This window comes from Hemibagrus wyckioides, linkage group LG15 (genome assembly GCF_019097595.1).
Source record: "Hemibagrus wyckioides isolate EC202008001 linkage group LG15, SWU_Hwy_1.0, whole genome shotgun sequence".
In the NCBI taxonomy this organism is placed as follows: domain Eukaryota; kingdom Metazoa; phylum Chordata; class Actinopteri; order Siluriformes; family Bagridae; genus Hemibagrus; species Hemibagrus wyckioides.
Genome location: NC_080724.1, coordinates 10,423,306 through 10,442,803, shown reverse-complemented (window position 1 = coordinate 10,442,803; position 19,498 = coordinate 10,423,306). Strand labels below are relative to the sequence as shown.

Here is a 19,498-nt window from a genome sequence, read left to right as displayed (position 1 = left end):
TGTTGTACAAATGCAAACAGTTGGCCGCATTCACTTAGGGTCAAAGAGCGAAATATATGGCGATGTTGCTCTGACTGCTGCCAGATAATTTTCTTGCGATGATCAGATTCTATGCTCTGCCGAAAGCTCTGGCCCATATGCTGGATTTGTGCCAGTGTTTGATTCAGAGCCTCCAGAAACTGCACAATGTGTGAAGGCTCCATTGCGTATGAGAGAGAGAGAGAGAACTTTCTTAGCTGTTATCCCACCCAAACAGTGTCATACTTACCTGAAAATGTGTGCGTGCGTATCAAAGAGAATTAAATAACCTTTCCAGCTGATTTCTGAAGGCTGTAGTTCACCAGTCGTCCAACAGGGAGCTGAGGTGAGCCTCTAAGCGCACACGGATGAAATGCAATTCAGTCGAAACTTCCTTTACTGCTCGTACGCGGCCGTTGTAGTTGTCGGTGTTGATCTCGTGCCGTTTCTCTCACATGGAGTAGTTGCAATTCTGAGATTTTCATGAGCAGTGTCTACTGCAAGTTGTACAGGCGCTTATACACTTCAATCTTCGGAAACATTTTCGGAAAAATTTGCGGAAACCAATTTTTGGAATAATTTCGGAAACCATACACAGCTGTTACTTTTATTATTATTATTATTATTATTATTATTATTATTATTATTATTATTATTATTAGTAGTAGTAGTAGTAGTAGTAGTAGTAGTAGCAGCAGCAGCAGCAGTAGTAGTGGAAATCAAGACGAATACAAAATACAGGTGTCTTACTAAAGTCACTTACGAATAAATTTAATTTATGTTTGTTTGGGTTTTTTTCCATGGTTTCAATTTTTACAGTAAGAGGAAGCGCACAGGTAAATTGTACTGCCCTCCCCTCTGCATGAATCACTCCCGGCCTGTCATTGCAGGTTTCCGTGTCGGAGTAAAGGCTGTGGTGTGTGTGTGCGCGCGTGCGTATGCCCGTGTGATTTCCCGGAATCGCCTCTATACACAACCCTCAGTCGGCAGAGTCTATACTACCGCCGTCACACCCGTCATCACACCTTCGGCGATCGATAAACCATCAGGCCTGCAATGGATGAATTTTATTTATTCTGTGTCAATTGCGCTGGATAGACATTTTGACTTTTGACTTGTACAGAAGAAGCGCGACGGGATTTTAAATCAGGCTACATTTGTGTGAAACGTGTTTTTTGTTTCTTGTCTGTCATTTTGGCATATTTTTGTATTTATCTTGTCCAAGTTCTGGCAACAAACAACAATCTTGTAACAGCAAAAAGCACGTTGTTTCATCGTCGCTAGTGTGAGTAAATAAAATAAAAAATACAGTGGAACAGTGAGTTCTGAACATAAAGGTGTGGTGCTGCCGTGAAAAAGCGACTTGACCAACCCTTTTTTGTGGACTTTTTTGAAATTATTCGTTGCACAATATTATGAACAGGTTAAATACATATATAATATAATATTTAATATTCAATATATTATTTACATGAGCGGTGGCTTGCACAATGTGACAGCAAAGTGTGTGGTCCATAAGGAAGAGTGAATATGGTTATTCACCTGAGCTCCTGCCACAAACTCCTGTATTTTCCTATTTGTCTTTTTACTGAAAAGAAAGAACGGAAGACAGACCACTTTCCTAATTCCTTTAATGACAAAAAGACAAAGCCCACATAAACACAAAATACAAAGACAAATTATTGAATATTGACAAAGATTTTATTTGATCAAGACTGTCAAGCACAATCAAAAGTAAGTATTTGGGCAGACTGGGTGTGAAATCCCTTGTCGTGCCCCTCCCACTGTGCTCTATCAAGCGCCACAACGTGGTGAAATGTTAAGGAGGAGAGACCATGATGGACGCCCAGTGGTTCTGCACCAAATAGATGGCCTCGTTTAGTGTTGCTGGTTGGTTGTGCAGAAGCCAGTGGGCTGTCTCTTCTGGGAGCTGTTCCATAAACTGCTCCATTACCACCCGCTCCACAATCCTTCCAGCATCAAGACCGTCAACAAGCAACCAGTCCTGACACTCTTTCTGGAGCTGTTGTACATATAAAAATAGATCGCCGACGTCACCGAGCGTCAAGGAGCGAAACCTCATGCGGTGTTGCTCTGACCGCTGAGAAACGACTTTACAGCGACATTCAGATTCTTCACTCAGCTTCATTCTCTGAAAATTCTGTTGCATTTGTTCCATGGCCTCCAGATGCTCATTTTGCATTTGTTTATCTTCTTGGAGATACAGTACGGTGTCAGGGAGGTGTGAGGGCTCCATCGAGATTTTTGTGGAAAAGTAGAAAGAAATGTTAAATAAAAAAGAAAGCAAAATGTCGTTTTCAAAGTCCGCTTTTCTCTGTAGATTTCTGGAGAAAATACAGGCACTTTATACCCTAACATAAGGCGGGTTTATTTAATGCATAAACCGCCTTAATACCAAACCTGCCTTCACAAGCGACATGATCATGGATCCGGAGAGCCTTTTGGTTCTCGGTGGATAGAGCGGTGTTCTCTTGACGAATAGAAGTCCTGGTTTACACTTTTGAGAATTAGAAACATGTTTTGATTACTTTAACAACACGCTAAAGGCTGATTAGACCTTTTCTAAGAAGCCAGTCGGGACTCAAAAATGGATTCATTTACTTAATTCTGTTTATTTTTCCTGATGATAATAAACATCCCTGTTTCTTCGTGTAAGAACACCATAAACCACTGAATGATGTTATTGAATTATTAACACACAGACTAAGCTCCTCCTGAAATCTCTAACACCGGAAGAATGTAAGTTCCTGCTAAGGCTGCGGAAAAACACTCACTCCCTTAGTTAGACTACACATACTTGTCCAACTTACTTAAGTCGCTTCATTTGACATAATATACTGAAGCCTTTAAAAACTACCAATGTTTTTTTTCTTCATTTGTATCAAAATAAATATATTTTAAAATATACATAATACACTGTGTTGTTAAAATAAACTGCGAGAGAATAACTACAATACGTTCTCCTCACCTTCTAGTGATCCATTTACATGGTTTAAACAATTTAAATACATTTGGCTTAAACTGATTTGACAGCAGGATATGTCCATGCTTGTTTATTCTGTGTCCTGTTTTCCAACTTACTCCCACCTCTTAATGCTCTCCACTCTCGTCTTGTGACGCATGGTTGTTTCGGGTGAACAGACTGTAGGCTAAACGTTTGATAATTTGACGGAACCAACGACAGATCAGTACTCATTCGGCCACGAATGAGTTAACAAGGAACTTGGTCGAAAAAAAACACGGCCCTTCTGCTGTTCAGTTTCTCTCAGCCTCATTCTCTCACCATGACACTTCTGAACATTCACCGCAGGTTTGGAGTACAGGATCGGAGTTCAGGCTACAAGTAACATATCGACCTTTGCTGAAATATCTTGATATTGTAACAGGAGAACAGTCGAACTTGGCTTGTGGTCGATATTTTTTTGTACTAAGACTAGTTACGCCCTTTCTAATGGCTGCTTCCCGGATCTGCTACATGAAGTGAGAAGCACAGTGCTGTTTATGGAAAACGTCGACGTTGGAGGGTGAATATTTCGACAACACACGGGAAAGGCGAATAAGAAAAAACCCGACGGTGTTCACTTAAATCATTTATATGATACCATATTATCTAAAGCATTGCCAACTCACTCTGTTTTTTTTTCGTTTTTAATGTATGTTCCATCGGGCCTGCAATGGACATCTTTTTATTTATTTTATTCTTTGTCAATAGCGCTGGATAAACATTTTGACTTTTGACTTGTATAGAAGAAGCGCGACGGGATTTTAAATCAGGCTACATTTGTGTGAAACATGTTTTTTTTGTTTCTTGTCTGTCATTTTGGCATATTTTTGTATTTATTTGGTCCAAGTTCCGGCAACAAACAACAATCTTGTAACAGAAAAAAGCACGTTGCTTCATCGTCGCTAGTGTGAGTAAATAAAATAAAAAATACAGTGGAACAGTGAGTTCTGAACCTAAAGGTGTGGTGCTGCCGTGGAAAAGCGACTTGACCAACACTGTTTATTTTGTGGACTTTTTTGAAATTATTCGTTGCACAATATTATGAACAGAGGAGAATATTAAGGTTAAATACAGATAGATTAAAATATAATTTAATATTTAATTTTCAATATATTATTTACATGAGCGGTGGCTTGCACAATGTGACAGCAAAGTGTTTGGTCCATAAGGAAGAGTGAATATGGTTATTCATCTGAGCTCCTGCCACAAACTCCTGTATTTTCCTATTTGTCTTTTTACTGAAAAGAAAGAATGGAAGACAGACCACTTTCCTAATTCCTTTAATGACAAAAAGACAAAGCCCACATAAACACAAAATACAAAGACAAATTATTGAATATTGACAAAGATTTTATTTGATCAAGACTGTCAAGCACAATCAAAAGTAAGTATTTGGGCAGACTGGGTGTGAAATCCCTTGTCGTGCCCCTCCCACTGTGCTCTATCAAGCGCCACAACGTGGTGAAATGTTAAGGAGGAGAGACCATGATGGACGCCCAGTGGTTCTGCACCAAATAGATGGCCTCGTTTAGTGTTGCTGGTTGGTTGTGCAGAAGCCAGTGGGCTGTCTCTTCTGGGAGCTGTTCCATAAACTGCTCCATTACCACCCGCTCCACAATCCTTCCAGCATCAAGACCGTCAACAAGCAACCAGTCCTGACACTCTTTCTGGAGCTGTTGTACATATAAAAATAGATCGCCGACGTCACCGAGCGTCAAGGAGCGAAACCTCATGCGGTGTTGCTCTGACCGCTGAGAAACGACTTTACAGCGACATTCAGATTCTTCACTCAGCTTCATTCTCTGAAAATTCTGTTGCATTTGTTCCATGGCCTCCAGATGCTCATTTTGCATTTGTTTATCTTCTTGGAGATACAGTACGGTGTCAGGGAGGTGTGAGGGCTCCATCGAGATTTTTGTGGAAAAGTAGAAAGAAATGTTAAATAAAAAAGAAAGCAAAATGTCGTTTTCAAAGTCCGCTTTTCTCTGTAGATTTCTGGAGAAAATACAGGCACTTTATACCCTAACATAAGGCGGGTTTATTTAATGCATAAACCGCCTTAATACCAAACCTGCCTTCACAAGCGACATGATCATGGATCCGGAGAGCCTTTTGGTTCTCGGTGGATAGAGCGGTGTTCTCTTGACGAATAGAAGTCCTGGTTTACACTTTTGAGAATTAGAAACATGTTTTGATTACTTTAACAACACGCTAAAGGCTGATTAGACCTTTTCTAAGAAGCCAGTCGGGACTCAAAAATGGATTCATTTACTTAATTCTGTTTATTTTTCCTGATGATAATAAACATCCCTGTTTCTTCGTGTAAGAACACCATAAACCACTGAATGATGTTATTGAATTATTAACACACAGACTAAGCTCCTCCTGAAATCTCTAACACCGGAAGAATGTAAGTTCCTGCTAAGGCTGCGGAAAAACACTCACTCCCTTAGTTAGACTACACATACTTGTCCAACTTACTTAAGTCGCTTCATTTGACATAATATACTGAAGCCTTTAAAAACTACCAATGTTTTTTTTCTTCATTTGTATCAAAATAAATATATTTTAAAATATACATAATACACTGTGTTGTTAAAATAAACTGCGAGAGAATAACTACAATACGTTCTCCTCACCTTCTAGTGATCCATTTACATGGTTTAAACAATTTAAATACATTTGGCTTAAACTGATTTGACAGCAGGATATGTCCATGCTTGTTTATTCTGTGTCCTGTTTTCCAACTTACTCCCACCTCTTAATGCTCTCCACTCTCGTCTTGTGACGCATGGTTGTTTCGGGTGAACAGACTGTAGGCTAAACGTTTGATAATTTGACGGAACCAACGACAGATCAGTACTCATTCGGCCACGAATGAGTTAACAAGGAACTTGGTCGAAAAAAAAACACGGCCCTTCTGCTGTTCAGTTTCTCTCAGCCTCATTCTCTCACCATGACACTTCTGAACATTCACCGCAGGTTTGGAGTACAGGATCGGAGTTCAGGCTACAAGTAACATATCGACCTTTGCTGAAATATCTTGATATTGTAACAGGAGAACAGTCGAACTTGGCTTGTGGTCGATATTTTTTTGTACTAAGACTAGTTACGCCCTTTCTAATGGCTGCTTCCCGGATCTGCTACATGAAGTGAGAAGCACAGTGCTGTTTATGGAAAACGTCGACGTTGGAGGGTGAATATTTCGACAACACACGGGAAAGGCGAATAAGAAAAAACCCGACGGTGTTCACTTAAATCATTTATATGATACCATATTATCTAAAGCATTGCCAACTCACTCTGTTTTTTTTTCGTTTTTAATGTATGTTCCATCGGGCCTGCAATGGACATCTTTTTATTTATTTTATTCTTTGTCAATAGCGCTGGATAAACATTTTGACTTTTGACTTGTATAGAAGAAGCGCGACGGGATTTTAAATCAGGCTACATTTGTGTGAAACATGTTTTTTTTGTTTCTTGTCTGTCATTTTGGCATATTTTTGTATTTATTTGGTCCAAGTTCCGGCAACAAACAACAATCTTGTAACAGAAAAAAGCACGTTGCTTCATCGTCGCTAGTGTGAGTAAATAAAATAAAAAATACAGTGGAACAGTGAGTTCTGAACCTAAAGGTGTGGTGCTGCCGTGGAAAAGCGACTTGACCAACACTGTTTATTTTGTGGACTTTTTTGAAATTATTCGTTGCACAATATTATGAACAGAGGAGAATATTAAGGTTAAATACAGATAGATTAAAATATAATTTAATATTTAATTTTCAATATATTATTTACATGAGCGGTGGCTTGCACAATGTGACAGCAAAGTGTTTGGTCCATAAGGAAGAGTGAATATGGTTATTCATCTGAGCTCCTGCCACAAACTCCTGTATTTTCCTATTTGTCTTTTTACTGAAAAGAAAGAATGGAAGACAGACCACTTTCCTAATTCCTTTAATGACAAAAAGACAAAGCCCACATAAACACAAAATACAAAGACAAATTATTGAATATTGACAAAGATTTTATTTGATCAAGACTGTCAAGCACAATCAAAAGTAAGTATTTGGGCAGACTGGGTGTGAAATCCCTTGTCGTGCCCCTCCCACTGTGCTCTATCAAGCGCCACAACGTGGTGAAATGTTAAGGAGGAGAGACCATGATGGACGCCCAGTGGTTCTGCACCAAATAGATGGCCTCGTTTAGTGTTGCTGGTTGGTTGTGCAGAAGCCAGTGGGCTGTCTCTTCTGGGAGCTGTTCCATAAACTGCTCCATTACCACCCGCCCCACAATCCTTCCAGCATCAAGACCGTCAACAAGCAACCAGTCCTGACACTCTTTCTGGAGCTGTTGTACATATAAAAATAGATCGCCGACGTCACCGAGCGTCAAGGAGCGAAACCTCATGCGGTGTTGCTCTGACCGCTGAGAAACGACTTTACAGCGACATTCAGATTCTTCACTCAGCTTCATTCTCTGAAAATTCTGTTGCATTTGTTCCATGGCCTCCAGATGCTCATTTTGCTTTTGTTTATCTTCTTGGAGATACAGTACGGTGTCAGGGAGGTGTGAGGGCTCCATCGAGATTTTGTGGAAAAGTAGAAAGAAATGTTAAATAAAAAAGAAAGCAAAATGTCGTTTTTAAAGTCCGCTTTTCTCTGTAGATTTCTGGAGAAAATACAGGCACTTTATACCCTAACATAAGGCGGGTTTATTTAATGCATAAACCGCCTTAATACCAAACCTGCCTTCACAAGCGACATGATCATGGATCCGGAGAGCCTTTTGGTTCTCGGTGGATAGAGCGGTGTTCTCTTGACGAATAGAAGTCCTGGTTTACACTTTTGAGAATTAGAAACATGTTTTGATTACTTTAACAACACGCTAAAGGTTGATTAGACCTTTTCTAAGAAACCAGTCGGGACTCAAAAATGGATTCATTTACTTAATTCTGTTTATTTTTCTTGATGATAATAAACATCCCTGTTTCTTCGTGTAAGAACACCATAAACCACTGAATGATGTTATTGAATTATTAACACACAGACTAAGCTCCTCCTGAAATCTCTAACACCGGAAGAATGTAAGTTCCTGCTAAGGCTGCGGAAAAACACTCACTCCCTTAGTTAGACTATACATACTTGTCCAACTTACTTAAGTCGCTTCATTTGACATAATATACTGAAGCCTTTAAAAACTACCAATGTTTTTTTTTCTTCATTTGTATAAAAATAAATATATTTTAAAATATACATAATACACTGTGTTGTTAAAATAAACTGCGAGAGAATAACTACAATACGTTCTCCTCACCTTCTAGTGATCCATTTACATGGTTTAAACAATTTAAATACATTTGGCTTAAACTGATTTGACAGCAGGATATGTCCATGCTTGTTTATTCTGTGTCCTGTTTTCCAACTTACTCCCACCTCTTAATGCTCTCCACTCTCGTCTTGTGACGCATGGTTGTTTCGGGTGAACAGACTGTAGGCTAAACGTTTGATAATTTGACGGAACCAACGACAGATCAGTACTCATTCGGCCACGAATGAGTTAACAAGGAACTTGGTCGAAAAAAAAACACGGCCCTTCTGCTGTTCAGTTTCTCTCAGCCTCATTCTCTCACCATGACACTTCTGAACATTCACCGCAGGTTTGGAGTACAGGATCGGAGTTCAGGCTACAAGTAACATATCGACCTTTGCTGAAATATCTTGATATTGTAACAGGAGAACAGTCGAACTTGGCTTGTGGTCGATATTTTTTTGTACTAAGACTAGTTACGCCCTTTCTAATGGCTGCTTCCCGGATCTGCTACATGAAGTGAGAAGCACAGTGCTGTTTATGGAAAACGTCGACGTTGGAGGGTGAATATTTCGACAACACACGGGAAAGGCGAATAAGAAAAAACCTGACGGTGTTCACTTAAATCATTTATATGATACCATATTATCTAAAGTATTGCCAACTCGCAATTGCCAACTTTTTGTTTTGTTTTTAATAAATGCTCGAATTTTCCACATCGCCATTTGGAAATATGACACCGAGGTTAAAAAGCGGATGTGAAGCCTGTCGGAATCAACAGATAATTATTCCAGTTATTCAAGAAATTTAGCCCTATATTTACAAAAGGTTTTAGAATGTGCTTTTTATTGTTCTTTATTCTTTACTGTTATACTCATCATTATTATTATTATTATTATTATTATTATTATTATTATTATTATTATTATTATTATTTTCACATTTTTGTACATATTTCTGCTAATGTCAAGTAGGCCTCTGTATGTTGTCTATTGTCTTATTATTTGACACCAGCAATTAAATGAAATAAAATACAAAACCCAGTGGAACACTGAGTCCAGAACATAAAGCTCTGATACTTCCGTGGAAATGGCACTGCTGCACTTCGCTACACATGTTTGTGTTTCGGCGCACAGACTGTAGAAATGTAGGCTGCATGTTACGGAGTCTATAAACTTTCGTGTTTTAGGTTTTTAGGGTTTAAAAAAGTTAATTTTCACATAAATTGTCAACACAATGGGGAGTTCAGAAATCTAGCACGTATTTGGTTATTTGTCAATTAATTAAAAAAAATAAGAGAAAAAGAATCTTTTGTCGCTTTTGAGATTTAAAAACTTGACTTTAAGAGCGCAGTAAAACGCTGATTAGACCTTTTCTAAGAAGGCTGTCGGAATTCACAAATTCACTTAAATCTCTTTAATCTCTTAACCAAATTCACTTAAATCTCTTAAAACCTTAAACAAGGATATTAACCTTAAATATCCCTGTTTTTGCCTGCAAGAACTCCATAAACCGCTGAATTGTTAGCACGCAGACTTAACAGATCAGTCTTTCGGAGACGAATGAGAACATAAGTAACACGTAAAACTTGCAGAATATTCGCCCCTCCTGCTGTTCAGTTTCTCTTTTCGTCAGCCTCATTCTCTCTCATTCTCTCAACATGACTCACTCCTGAACATTCAGCGCACGTTACCATTTCGGAAATGTGGCCAGAAATGTCGACCTCTGCTGAAATATCCTCATCTTGTAACAGAAGAATAGTCGAGCTTGGCTCGTGGTCGATATTCTCTGTACTAAGAGTTAAGCGTTTTGTTTATGGTGACTACCTAGAGAAACTCTTACAGGAAGTGGGAAAGACTTCGACATTTTCCGCTGGACGGTGAATAGTTCGACAACGCCCGGTAAAGGACGACGGTGTTCGCTTAAATCATTTATTTGTTACTCTTTTCTGGAGTATCTCTAATTCTTTCTGTTTTTTACGGGTTCCGAATTTTTCAACATAGGCAACTGGAAATATGACACCGTCGTTGGAAATCGGATGTGAAGCCTGTCTGAATTAACAGATTATTATTTCAGTTATTGGGGGTTATATTCAGTCACCTTTAAACAACGTTTTTTAGCTTTTTTTGAGCATCCTGTTGTATGTGTGAAAACCATAAACCATTGTATTTACTCTTATTCTACTTTTTATTTTTTTTTATGTGTGAAAAAAAATAAACCGCTGTATTTACTACTACAACTGATGGTGTTTTTTTGTTTTGTTTTTTTACATGATTTTGTTCATGTCAGGAATGTTGTCTAATATCTGATTTCATTATGTAACACTAACAATAAAATAAAATACAAAACAGTGGAATATTGTGCTATGTCGCTACACGTGCAGACTATGGGAATGTAAGCTTCTTGTTTCGGAGTCCAAAAGCTTCTGTATTTTAAAATTATGCGATCTTGGCGAAGTGTGAGGGCTCAGTTATGGTGTATGGGGAAGTGTTAAGGTGTAGATAGAATTCCTTAAATTAAACATTGATCTCTGTGATTTTCACGGCAGTTTGAACCGCGTAGGGGCAGGCGTTTATATAACCTGATGCCAGCGTTTTAAATCAGTTAAAATGAATCAAATCTAATTCAGAATAAGGACGAAAGTGAAAATAGCAAAAGATCTTCAGTGGAAATTCGACCGAAATCTCTTCCACAACCCAAGGGCCGTGTCGGTCTAGTATCATTCGAACATAGCTGGATGAAAAACAGGAAACATAAAAAATCGAAAGCGAATCAGTAGCGCTGCAATATTATCATATAAATGATTTAAATGCAGGGTTGGTGCTTTGTTCATCGGTGTCGAGCTATTTATCTTCCAACGTCAGTGACGTTTTTCAAGTCGGATGACTCACTCGGTGGCTTTTTCTAAGAACCTAGAGCAAAGGGCAGGCCTAAGAGTGGCACTTAGGGCGGATCTCTCCTAGCATGGCGAGGCAGTAATATATGAAGCAACTGCTGAGTGCTGCAATCAGAAAAATCTCCAGCCGTAAGATAATAAATGCGTCTACCATTGCACGGCATCGTGTGTTTTATGACTGAGTATGACTAGACTCATTCAGTGCATCTGTTACGGTAAGATAGTTCTTCGGAGTTATTAGGATGTGTAGGTTAGAAACCTGAGTAAATGATGCAGCACGTCGCATGACTAGGCAATGAAAATATTTATATTTATGACGTTTGACGCCTGGCTGATTTTCCAAGCGATTACTAATAAGGGGCTCGCGCTCCTGTAGGGATTCGTATGCATATTTAATTATGCAGAAATGTGTTATGCCAATTGTTTCTCCTTTACTCAGGCGTGTGCACTGCAGCACTCACTTGTGTGTCTGAAATCCTCGAGATGCTCCTGAACGCCTTTGCACGTGGAGGTGTGAGTCCCAGTCAAGAATAACATTAATAATAAGATTAATTTGCCTTGCATGTATCTAGAGTTCTTCGTATGTTGAGAGAGCACACAGCTGCTGTGAGGTGCATTTCTAACTTTCATGTAAAAATGAATTCAGCAATATTTCAAAAAACATTGGCTGCATTTATGTGTTGCTTGAAATCTATTATTAGATAAGAGCCTCTGAGGCACTCAAGCAGCCTATTTGGTTTTTGATTTTATTTGCATTTTAGTCTGAGAGTCTCAGAAGACATATGGCAATATTGACTGAATCTTTTCAACACACTTGTGCTTCTGCACTGTAAAAAAATAAATGTAGCAATGTAATGGTAAGAAACATAAATAAACACTTTAGGTTTTAGCCACATATATGTATGCATTAATTAAGGCATTTAGTAATTTTAATTGATGTCTGTCTGAAACCCTCATGTTTTCCCCTCTATATTTTCTTCACAATTCACAATGTAGGGGAAATGCATGATCAGGCTGCAGTGGCAGAGGACTCAGCAGAGTCTGGAGATGAAGGTCTGTTCATTTCAATTTGATGTTTACCTGTAAACCTGGTTATTTAATTTTATGTATGTATGCATGTATGTATGTATTTATACACACCAATCAGCCACAACATTAAAACTACCAACAGGTGACGTAAATAACATTGATTATCTCTTCATAGTAGCACAGGATGTCAAAGGATGAACTGTTTTATGCAGCTTGTGCAGTCAGTTCTCGAATTTAATTCATGTTTGGAATCAGGAAGAGAAATTATGTTCCGTTTTAACACCAAACTCTTCTGCACTCTCCCATCCGTTCATATTTTGTAGCAAAACATTTGGCATTGGTGTGTTGCAGTATTTAATTTAAAGTAATACAAACAAAACACCAGCTTCTCTGTTTCTAGGTTTTGGACTATCAGTGGAGGAGACTGAACCAGCAGGGTGCCGAAGCTCAGTGCGTCCTTTCATCCTTATGGGGTCATGAGACACCTGTTCTGGCATGACATTTGATGATCAGAATTTCCTCAGTTTTCTAGACTATCTATATCTAAACAGTTATTTGTGTAATCACAACACGCGTCATTTTTTGACGTCAGGCCCAGCTTTATACCCACTTCTGTATTTTTTTTTTTTTTTACTTTTAGCTGTTTCATTGTAATTCTCTTTCACTTTTAACTGGCCAAGCAGGACTTTGTCGATATATATTTTAAACTTATGTTTTTATACTATTAATATGCTAAATTGTATAAATACTATCATTTTCAAGAGGAGTATGGATTGACTGCAATTTTCCTGCATAGTGTTTTTCTGTGTGATGTAGATGTAGAATGTTCGGGGAAACGAAAACTGGAGGCAGGCCTTGCAGGTTACTCAGGGTTTTTTTTCGGCACTTTTCAGCGTGAACGCTGCACACATACACTCTGCGTTTTGCGTACTTTGGAAAACAGCCCTGATTGGAACTTGAACCGACAAACTCTGCGCTCAGGTGTATTCTCTTATTGCGCCCCAGGGCTAAATGGCTAGGATAAGGAGGTCACTTGGGCAGAGTGGAAAAAAGGGCTGAAAAAGCAAACAAAATACACGCCAAAATGGCATGCTTATAAGGAATCATTTCTCCTTACTAAACATGCAGAAATAAAGGGGGTTTACTTGTATTTTGCTTCCTTTTCCTTTATACTTGCCTCGGGTAAAGCCCTAATCCAGATGAATCATCGTGGTGAATTCTGGGTTACCGAGTTCCCTCTGCCGCCCTCTGCAGGTTTAGATGATTTAACACTTTTATTTATATATATATATATATATATATATATATATATATATATATATATATATATATATATATATACACAAACCTAAAATCAAACTGTTAGTAATGCAGGACTGTAAATAGCCATTTATAAAATAAAATATCGAAAATGTTACTGTTAAGTAAATGTTTCTGTTAAATTTGACTGTGCAATAAATGTACTATGAATCAGTGAATTTGAGTTCAATGTGGGTTTATTATCAGAAATGAAGTAATGAAGATAATCATTAAAACACACACACACGAAAGTTGCCTAATCACAGGCCAATGACACTTCCTTTCTTTCTGGATTGCAAATTTCTCATTGACCTTCTGGATAAAGTTAGTCATCTCAGTCATCAGTCTCTTTTCCATTGACCTCATGGCCAATGCATTCAATTCTCGACCGCCATCACTTGACTTTTGCTGAATATGCAAACTGGTCGATCTGGTCCAAGATCTGGTCCTCTTCTACCTCCAACAGGAAAACCCTGCAGCAGTGGTGTAATGTAACGAAGTAAAATTACTTCGTTACAGTACTTAAGTATTTTTTGAGAGTTTTTGTACTTTACTTGAGTTTTTATATTTCTGTCAACTTTTACTTCACTACTTTTTAAAAACAAATTCTATACTTTTACTCCGATACATTGTCTATTCGGCATTTTCGTTACTTACTACAAAAAACCGGTAAAGGAAGTTTGTGGTTAGTGATGACTTAAGGCTATGTCCACACGTAGCTGGGTATTTTTAAAAACGGAGATTTTCTAATTAGATTTTTTATTCTGTCCACACTACCTACGTGTTAAAAACGCCCTGTGCTGTCAGGAGCATGCCAATCAGAAGCCTAGACAAAACTTTATTACCGGTGTTCCGGTAGTTTAACAACAATGGCGCGTCACGGGAAACATTGTAGAATATAGAAGTCCGACCGGGTCTCGTCCAAAACCGCCATCGCTGTGTGCGTTGTCGGAGTTTTGTATGTAGCAGCAGTGAGCTCCGTGTTACATTCCGGCCCTCTGTTCATGAACGTAATGTGTGAGTAACTGCGCGTGTATGTGCACGAATGTAAAAAGTCCAGTAAACAACGTTAACACAATCAGTAGTTCATGTAAGTCTGCTATTGCAGAAAATATCTTCATAAACACCCCTCCCTGAACCGCCACCTTATTGTGGTGGAGGGATTTGAGTACCCGAATGAGCCTAGCAGCCATGTTGTCGGGGGCCAAGTGCTCCTGGTAGGGTCTCCCAAGGCAAACGGGTCCTAGGTGACGGGTCAGACTAAGAGTGGTTCAAATCCCCTCATGATAAATAAGAAAACAAGGACCGTTACGTCGCCTGGTTTTGGCGTTGCCGGGGCCCCAACCTGGTGGCCTTCGACTTCGCCTATAGGACTCGGCCGGGCACAGCCCGAAAGAGCAATGTAGGCCCGTCTTCCCGTAGGCCCACCAACTCCTTGAGAGAGGTTGGACCCTCTACTACTCTGGAGTGCCTTATGGTGAGAGGCGGTGGGCTTGCTTATCCTCGGATTGGCAGCAGCGACAGACCATGTACTGGTCTGTTGTGGTGAAGAAGGAGCTGAGCCGAAGGCAAAGCTCTCGATTTACCAGTGAATCTACGTTCCTACTCTTACTTATGGTCATGAGCTTTGGGTCATGACCGAAAGGACAAGATCCCGGATACAAGTGGCCGACATTAGTTTCCTTCGTAAGGTGGTGGGGCGTTCCCTTAGAGATAGGGTAAGGAGCTCTGTTACCCGGGAGGAGCTCGGAGTAGAGCCGCTGCTCCTCCACATCGAACGCACATGTATGGAAACATTGATACTGTACAGTTCATTACAATACAGTTCACTAAATTCTAAAGTCTTATTTTTTTGGTGGTGAGAAGTTTAAGAAAGAAAGCAATACAGAATAAAATTCATAATTCTCCAAATTATTACAGTCTTGCTTTTTTATTGATTTACTTCTACTTGTACTTTCCATACATTCATGCAAATACTACTTTTGATACTTAAGTACAGTTTATTTCAGATACTTTAAGACTTTTACTCAAGTAGAATTATAATGGTTGACTAACTTTTACGCTCCTCAAAATGCCTCGTTACTGATATTTGTCTACCTTTAATATCCTATATATGTAGAATGTGCACACACTACATATTATATTTATATAAACATAGATAGAGATTTGTTTCAACCTTGTTTCTTCCTTGTTGTTTCAGATGTTGTATTTTTTTTGATGCTGCACTGTAGGACAGAAAGAAACGTCATTTCAATTCACTTCATGGTAAGATCTCGCTAAAATCCCGTGACTCATTGGAACTCGGGTAATTCTAGTTTATTCTTCAGTGTGGTTTCATTCTGACTTTTGTAGCGATTTTCTGACATGATTGTAGTGCGGTTTTTCTTCACTTTTTGTATCTGATGACAGTCCCGGTTCCTGGACTGATGACAGTCTCGGTTCCAGGACTGATGACAGTCTCGGTTCCTGGACTGATGACAGTCCACGAGCATCTTCCAGATCTCAGACACACATCTAAAAGGCACAGTGGAGTCTGCAGAAATATGCACAAAGGGAAATTAAACCTCTGTGGTTAAACCCTACATCAATCCCTTTGTTAGAAATTGTTAAGTTAATTGTAATGAGTCAAATATTCACCATCTTACCATCACACTTCTTGTTCCAGGACTGATGACAGTCCCGATTGATTACAGTCCAGGTTTCATTTGCATGAATAGGAAATGTATTAATTAAGTGTTGAAAACGATAACACCACCTGAGCCTTTTACATATTTGTAAAAATGTTTATATAGGTAGACCTATATGTATTTAAGAGTTGTTTTTTTTTTTTTTTGCTAAATCAGTGCAATGAAATCAGCCAGTAGCCGGCGATCACAACGCTCTTAAAAGCTTTCTTCCATGTCTTCATGTGTGTGTGTGTGTGTGTGTGTGTGTGTATATCTGAGGGCAGGCAGACATGGAAATATAAAAGTGCCAAAAATCCTGAAAAAAATAGCATATTGAATCACATGAACTGAATAAAAACTTGTCACAAAAAAGAAGTTTGAATTTTTCTGCTTTGCAATTTGATCTGGATGAAAAAAAATCCTTACAGCATTTGAAAAAAAACCCAACAATCTTCATTATTTTTCAACCTCACAAATTCAAGTATTAAAATTCTGGTTGAACAAATTCAGGGCTTAATATTCAGGTTGACAAAATCAGGTCGAAAAAAAATCAGGTCTTAACATCCGGGCTATTACAGGAAGAGCAATGGATTGCCGATTTCTCAGGCTCGTGTCGCAGTGCATTTTAAAGTGTGCATCCTGCCCCCTGTGCAGTTTACTCCGAGGGGAATCACTTGCCGATTGGAACGCGGCTCTTGTAATTAACCTGCAGCGGAGAAACGGCTGAGTGAGAGTGCACAGGGATTGCGGGCTGTGAAGACAATGTACCAAGGAGTCAGTTAAATTAGTTTTATTAATTTGAGTACGAGTTATTTTTATGTAATATTATTCTAAAAAAAAGAACGTAACTTCGCTTAGTGACTACCATTATGCCGAAGACACAAAAGACAAAAAAAATTAACAGTACAATAAAATAACTCATACTGCCCTGTTAATTAATAAGGCTAATTTAACTGACCCCTTGGTCCCTTGTCTTCACAGCCCGCAATTCCTGCGCAATCTTTTCCCATTTCTCCACTGTCTATTGCAGGGCCACACATATAGACAGACAACCACACACACACACTCACTCCTATAGGCAATTTATAATTACCAATCAACCTAATGTACATGTTTTTGTAGAGGGAGGAAACCGGAGTACCCGGAGTAAACCCACACAGGCACGGGGGCAACATGCAAACTCCACACAGAAAGGCCCCTGCTTGTTCGAACCCGGGATTCGGACCCAGGGCCTTCTTGCTGTGAGGCAACAGTGCAACTAAGCCACCGTGCTGCCCTTTATTATTGCCCTTAATATTAAATCAATATTTCATATATGACAATAAAAACTATCACTATCAACTATCACAACATCACTATTTATACAGTGGTGGCTGTTTTACCTGACATTGGGGTGCATCAGGAAACCTGTGCCAAGTTGTGTGGACTCTACAGGTGAAGAAGTACGCGAGCATCTTCCAGATCTCAGACACATCTAAAAGGCACAGTGGAGTCTGCAGAAATATGCACAAAGGGAAATTAAACCTCTGTGGTTAAACCCTACATCAATCCGTTTGTTAGAAATTGTTAAATTAATTGTAATGAGTCAAATATTCACCATCTTACCATCACACTTCTTGTGGGATATTTCAGTCCCATTCATTCTCAACAGCCACAGAGCAGATTGAGAACTGGTGTTTTTCTGAAACTCAGCCTGTTGGACTGCCCCCAATGAAAGCACCTATCAACTATAGAAAGTAAGCAGTAGTGCATTAAACGTCGTCATTTGGCGTAATGGGCAGTGTAGTTAACCATATTTACAAGAAGTTTAAAGGTAAGCTGCAACAAAAACAAAGAAAAAATATTAAATATGGAAAATTAAATGGAATGGTAGCTTGAATCAGATTCGAAAAGACGTCGTCTGTATATTGTCACCAGATAAGAGAGTTCAAAACTAGAAAAACAGCAGGTAAAAACCCTGAATTACTAGTGCATTAAAAAAGGGAGGGGGAAAAATACAGTTTCGCGAGGCTTAACACAAGATATTGCTCAAAGTAACAAAGTGGATTTAATGTTAATTGATACAGTAAAATGAGCGAGAAATTATTTTCATGTTAGAGTTTTCTGTTAGAAGAAGTGTGTCATGTTCTACACTGCAGACACCTAGCAACAACTCATCCCAATTTTGTAGACTGTGTTAGTGCTCATAAACACCACTGATTTAGGTGTAAGCTTGATTTACAAACTTCAAACCCTGACTGTCTTACTGCTTCTGCCAGGACTGGGAAGAAATGCAGTGAAACCATATACTTCACTTCATAGCCTTAGATTGGCTGTAATGTTGATTTCCTGATTCGGTTTCAGTGTTGTGTTAGTCCTGTACATCATTGTACCAGTGTAGAGACAAGAAACATAAGACAATGAAAAGACAAAAATATAGCAGATAATGAAGCATTTATTTAATTGATCAAACATTTTACCCATGGCTGTTGTGTGCAAACATATTATAGCACATTTTATTAGCATTTATTGCAATTTTTTACAAAGAACTATAAAATTTACAATAACTTTCAGAGTGAAGAGCATTATGCTTCCTCACCACCAGATGTCACTGTCGCCTGAGTATTAGTCTCTATTACACCATCTCAAAGTCCCTTCCTCATCGCAGAGTAAATTAGAGCAGTACATGGTCTTATACATTGCCGGTCCCAGGGTTTGTACAGTTCCAGTTCAGAGTCATGTTGAGTTTGATTGTCACTGTCCTGTTTAGACTCTTTGTCTTGACTTTTGATTATATTTTGGGTTTGTCTTTTGGTTTCTTGTGCTCTGCTTCAGTGTGTTCGACTCTGGCTTGCTTTACAACTCTGTTATTTGTATTGTGTTTGCGTGTTTTTTTCTTGTTCTTTTTTTATCCAAGTTGTAAATAGCTATTTCTGTATCAGTATTGATAAATAGCTTACAGTTTGTCTCAGAGAGTGCTTTTTCAGGTGCACACTCATCAGGTTTACCGGCAATATTATGTTTGAATGTTTATATACACATTCATGTACAAAACACAACGAGGAAAGTGTATTTTTATTTTATTTTTTTACACAGAGGCAGTTGGTGTTATAACTAAAGTCTATAGAAACTCTTCCGGACTTAATTTAAAAAGTATTAACATTTTTTAAATTGAGTTTCTGTAATTTATAGATTAATATACTGTAATAATTTTACTCTTATTTCTATTTGACTCATAGTATGTTACATGGCCCAGAGTTTTTATTATTATTTTTGA

At 38.6% G+C, this 19,498-nt stretch overlaps 1 long non-coding RNA gene across 3 annotated transcripts; it reads left to right on the top strand.

The window, feature by feature from the left end:
* The first annotated feature begins 1,537 nt into the window (after positions 1 to 1,537).
* LOC131365880 (uncharacterized) lies at positions 1,538 to 13,541 on the top strand. Of its 3 annotated transcripts, XR_009206751.1 has the most exons (4): positions 1,539 to 11,463; positions 11,688 to 11,759; positions 12,245 to 12,301; positions 12,678 to 13,541. It is a non-coding gene; the product is annotated as an uncharacterized LOC131365880 (long non-coding RNA). The 3 variants fall into 3 exon arrangements; XR_009206750.1 differs by having other exon boundaries at positions 1,538 to 11,759; XR_009206752.1 differs by lacking the exon at positions 11,688 to 11,759.
* The last annotated feature ends 5,957 nt before the right edge of the window (positions 13,542 to 19,498 follow it).